Source organism: Uloborus diversus, chromosome 8 (assembly GCF_026930045.1).
Source record: "Uloborus diversus isolate 005 chromosome 8, Udiv.v.3.1, whole genome shotgun sequence".
Classification (NCBI taxonomy): Eukaryota; Metazoa; Arthropoda; class Arachnida; order Araneae; family Uloboridae; genus Uloborus; species Uloborus diversus.
Window position 1 is genome coordinate 23,010,583 of NC_072738.1, and position 6,139 is coordinate 23,016,721.

A 6,139-nucleotide genomic window follows, 5' to 3' on the forward strand; every position below is an offset into this window, starting at 1 on the left:
CATTTATCAAACATATTCACATCATGATTCTAGGGGTATAAGGTTTGATATTTACATTTCTTTGAGGCTAATTTGCTGAATGATTATATAAGCAATCCAATAGGTTCATATTAGAAAAGGCAAAAAGTTCCATTAATTTTAATTTGTATTTATTCGATTTACTAAACAACGATCTATACGATGGACCAATCAAACCCGGTCCGTCATTCTTAATCCTGATAGACAAAAATCTGTAAATATTTTAACTTTTTTTTCAAAAAAAAAAAAGTTTTCGACCGTAAAACGCTTTTTGGCGCAACATTATCGGCCCAAAAAGTATCGAATTACGGAAAAAAGAGAGAATTTCAAAAAATCATGAATTGAACTAGATAATCTCGATCTTTTCTTTATTTACATTCCGTTACTTAAAAAGCCATGACCTTGAAAGAAGCGTTTTCAATGTGGTGACGGTCCCTAAAACGTTTTTCGTTAATAACTCCTGTTCTACTGCACGGAATGCAGTGAAATTTCGTACCCTGGCTGTATTTTGCGGTCTAAACATAATTATGTAGCAAAAAAATAGGGGTTCCTATTTGAAAATCAAGAGTTGTTGCTCGTTTTGCTTTGTATATGGTCCCTTATCAAAATTTTTCCTACGTAGTTTTTAAGGAAGACTTTAAACCAAGTCGGATGACACCTTTCTTTCCTTTCTAGCATGTATAATGGTCGATTAATTTAAAGTGTTTCGTTTTTTTTTCTATGACTGTACAATTGTGTAATTTGAATTAAACGAATAGCCTCACAAAATCTTTTTTGTATGTTGATAAGCTAATATTGGAGCTTTTTTATTTTTGATTAATCAAAGTAGCACAGAAATTTAAGTTCTATCAAACTTTTTGTTAGTGGTAAAACATGAAACATAATAAGTTTCACAGAACATATTATGTTCTCCATTCAATAAATGCAGCAGTAATATTAAAATCAGGTTTATTAACATCTACGTAGAAAATTTACAAGTCCATTACATACTACTTTAAAATGAAAACTTAAAATGTACACTTCAGATGCAGTAGGTAATCCAGCTCCTTTTTTATACCCTTTAGGGATACAAAACCATGTCATTTGTATTCAAGAATATATTAAGAAAGGTGGGTAGCTGCTTTTTCATTTAAGTCGCGGCGGCGGCCCTGGTCTAGGTCGCCAGAAATCCCCCTCCCCCCTCAAACACACTAGTCCTATGTGCTCCTCTGAACATGTGTGCATATCAAGTGTTCGTAAAAATGGCAACAACTGCCCATACTGTGGCCCGGCATATTATTCCGGTATGGACAGGAAAGCACCGAAATCGATTTTTACGCAGCACAGTGCAATTTGCTTTTGTGACTACCAGTATGCTTTATGAGTCAACTTATGATTTTTTTGGAAACAATCCGTCTAGAAGTCGGAAAATTCCTCCACATATGAAATAATCACGTACGTTCCTCTGCGATGGAGGGATGGAATGAAAGTTGTAAGAAAATCTGCGTAGTCATGGCATCAAGAGTTGTCTTTTTTTTTATAATTGCAAATTTCATAGGCTTTATGGAGGCTGATGGGCGGTGCGACCCGCGCAAATCTCCGTAGCTAAGATAAAATAAAAAAACGGTACACCTTTTTTACGATTGTTTTGGTTATAACCTCTTGAAAAGTACAGGCCGACTTATGCGACATTTTTGGTTCCAAAAGGGCTTTGAATCCAACCTTTTTCTTGTATTTATAATTACATTATGATATTCGTTAACTGCTATTTCGTAAAAACAATGATAAATTGAGTAAAATGTAACTTATGGTAAATCTAAAAGATAATGCAGTTCATAAATTCAACCAAATTGTATCGGGACATGCTTGCTGTAGCGAACTTCCTTTCCCCACTTTATTTGTTTTATATTTGCATTAATTAAATGTTCTTCATTTACAGAATAAAATAATCAAACACCAATCAGACAACGCATCAGAAGCTTGGTCACCAGTTTTTTGCAACGAGGCTTTTGTACAAATAGTACTTTTGTCTGCGTACACTGTTGGAGCCTAAAAGACAATTGAGTCAGCTCCTCTTATATAGTGGCCTTAGTTTTATTTCAAAAAGAAGTTCCGTCAATATTTTGAAAAAACCAATGGGTTGTATTTAGAATGACTTAGGAATGATGTAAAAAAATATTGGACTTCATATTCGAATTCAGTTTCGAATTATTTTGTTTTTACTAAAAAATTTCAAAGTGTACGAACACTTTTGGGAGCCACTGTATTTTTCATCTGCCAAAAGGTATAAGTCCTAAAATTTTTTAAGATGCTGTCATTATTTCAATAAATACTTACGCTTTTATTTACACATCCTGAACATATCTTGTTTTTTTTGCAAAGTTTTCATTTCGAAAAAAGATTTTATACACTTTTCCATTTAAATTAATACACCAAGAATTTTAAAAACTAATGTATCAAAAAACATTAATTTTCTCAAATTTTGTGATTTGGACTTAACCGCATTGGCTTCTGAGCGGCTCAATATCAGGAATATGTAAGTTCATCGGCAAGTAACGAACGTCTTGGCGGGTGCTGAAGCTAAACTGTCTCGGACAATTTCAGCTGTTCAGAACGTTTAAAGAAATTCCATTTGTCAGATTAAACAACGGGTTACACGAATCTTGGCAGCGTAGGAATCACGAACCATAGGTTAAAGAACCACTGACTTAAAGTAATATTTTTATCTTGAAAAATTATACACTATCCAGGAAACCCCAGCAGCAGAAAATGTAGCAATCTGGCAATGAAAGTGAAACCTCTTAAAAGAACATCATTGGACAAAGTACAGATTTAACCCAATAAATTCTAAAAGGATGGCTTCCACTCTCCCGATTCCGACGTCGGAGTCAAGCCTTCTGATTACAAACTTCGAAATCATACTCTGCCGACTGAGATACTGAAGTCGATAAATTGGGACGGTTTCAGTCAAGGTAAAGGTACGGAGGAAAACTTAGTTTTAACTTTTTATTATTGTTATGACGAATTTACAAGAAATGCGACGCACTGCAAGTCTTTGGAAGATCATTTTTATTTCAGCAAATTCAAATTAGTATTTGTGTCTCATGGCAATTCGTTCGTATAACAGGGAAAGTACGATCAAAGCGGCTACCCTACACTGTAATAAAATTCAGAAACGTTCCTGAGTATTTCCGTGTTACGTTTCAGGATTTCATGGTTTTTATCAACTGCCTGGGAAAATAAAGTATAATCGTCAAAAAGGTTCCTGAATTTCTACAAGTTGCACGAATGCAGACTTTTCACTGTTGTGAAAAATATTTTTAGCTCCCAGTTTAAAGATCAGCTGTGCGCATTTATTGAATGTAACGGCTTCAACTCTATTACCGGCCCGTCCCAGACTAATTAAGCACCCAAAAGGAGCGAATAAGTTCATGCATTACGTGGCTTTGCAAGAATTGCAGGCGAGTAAGATGCTTGATACTTACTTGCAATTCTGTCTTAGCTTTGGCCACGTTTGCAATACTGCTTTCGGAACTTCTTTGATAAATCAAATCAGGAAGGTGCCAAGCTGATTTCTTATACCTTCCTAAATTTAATCTAATTTTCCAGAAACGCGACTGGCTTTAAAAGGGAAGGTTTCTGAATTTTTTCAGGAGGCTTTAGGATATTTTCAGGAAGGTTACTGTGTTTTAGCAGAAAACGTTCTTGGTTTTTGCAAGATAAGTTACTGGCAGAAATTAGTCGTATCAACTGCCCATTATTTTCCAGGAACGTTTCTGAATCGTTTTCACCGTGTAAGTTTGATAGCGAAAAAGTTTTACAGCAAACACTTTTTTGGTTCACAATTTTTTTGCAGTCATTACTGTTGATATTTAAAAGAAGTAATTCATGACAATACGTGTTTTTCATATAAAAATCATCAAAACATTTTACTTTTTTGAAAACCTGTTCTTCCCGTTGCACTGTAAAAGCGATTCAGGAACGTTCCTGGGAAATAATGGGCAGCTGATGTGCCCAATTTCTGCCAGTAACATATCTTGCAAAATCCAGGAACGTTTTTCGTTGAAATTCAGTAACCTCCCTGACATTATCCTGGAAGCCTCCTGAAAAATTCAGAGATATTCCCGTTAAAAGCCAGTTCTGCCTCTGGAAAAATCGAGTAAAATGAAGAAGGTATAATATAATAGCTCGGCATCTTCCTGATTTATCAAGGAAGTTCCAAGAGCATTATTGCAAACATGGCCAAAGCTAAGCCAGAATTGCTGGTAAGTAACGAGAATTTTACTCGACGGTAATTCTCGCAAAGCAACGTAGTTCATACTTATTCGCTTCTTTGGGAGCTTAATTAGCACGGACGGGCCGTAATTGAATTGAATCCGGTGCGCTTTATAAATACAGACAGTTAATCTTTAAACTGGGAGCTAAAAATATTTTTTACAGCAGTGAAAAGTCTGCATTCGTACGACTTGTAGCAATTCAGGAAACTTTTTGACGATGATACTTGATTTTTCCGGGAAGTGGATTAAAACTATTAAAATCCCGAAACGTAACACGGAAATACCCAGTAACATTTCGGAATTTTTTTACAGTGTGGGTAAGCCCAAAGCGGGTAGGGAATTTGGAAAAAGCGGGTAGTCAACAAGTTAATTAAATGAATTAGTCAAATTAAACCAAATTGGACGGCAATGTTGCTGATAGCTTTGATAGACAATGTTATCCAAATCACTGAGCATTATTACCATTGTAGAATGTTCAGTTTTCATGCAGTTGCTTTGGCTCAGTTACTATTAGCATAAATGTTTCTCATTAGCATTTCTGTGAGTTAGACCTGGTGATATGTAATAGGAATTTTACAACGACAAAGGCGTTTTCTTTTGTATGTAGGGGAGAGCGGGGCTAGAAATTCCGTTTTTCAAGCAAGCTCAAAGTTTGTTATGAAAACGCAGTTTTAGAATTATTATTCTGAGATTAAAATAGAGTAATATATGCTTCTAATATGATGTAACAATTGTTTTTTGTGCAGTATTTCGCAAGATTTGTTTATAATTAATTTTTTAAGTATATTGATATTTATAATTAATTTTATCGAACCAAAAGTCGAGAAGGAACAACTTGCCCCTTCTTGGGGCAAGTTGCAATCATGCATCAAGTCTGCAATCATAACAGAAAACCGTTTTTGACCATAACTGATACGATACTTTGCAGACGATCCATAAAGGAGGTTAGTGCAAATGATAACAATGAACTCCCTATTACTCGTAGGGAGATATTGTTATTGCGGATGTGTTTATTTATTGTTTAGTTATTCATTCATTTATTTTTGTGTTTGTTTGGAACAACTTGCCCCTTCTTGGGGCAAGTTGTTACGATATTAACACGACGATGTTTAACGATGATGATTTCCGGATGAATATCGTTTCGAGACAAGTAATTTGTTAAATGTATAATTTGAGATTAAAAAAAAATAAATTTTGATAAAAACGAAGTGTTTATTTCAAGGCGAATAAGCAATATTGTCCGAATAATTAGGACTTTTGTTTTTTTAAAACTTAAAACAAACTAAACTTATTTCACATTTTAGCATTGATAGTTTGTATTTAAGGACTCAATGATTGCCTTTTAAGTACAAACACATATATTAAGGCACAGTTAATAAGTATAGTAACAGTACAATATATTAACAAAGTAAAATATAGTAAGAATAGAATAATTTAGAAAAATTAAATAAAATATTTAACAACTTTTGTAGCTAATAAGCTATGATAACTAGTTCAGTCTGCAATCATAACAGAAAACCGTTTTTGACCATAACTAATACGATACTTTGCAGATGATCCATAAAGGAGGTTAGTGCAAATGATAACAATGAACTCCCTATTACTCGTAGGGAGATATTGTTATTGCGGATGTGTTTATTTATTGTTTAGTTATTCATTCATTTATTTTTGTGTTTATAAAATTCTCAATATAGAAAATACTCATTTTAACTTATCATGTGCAAGATTTCTTTCTTCCCCCTTTTTTCCCAAAATCATTAAACTCTCCTCGGTCACTGAAACCTGACTAGTTGAAACCCGATTTTTTCATCTCACTCCATATGCCTAAGGCCACTATATAAGGGGAGCTGACTTATCCGACATTT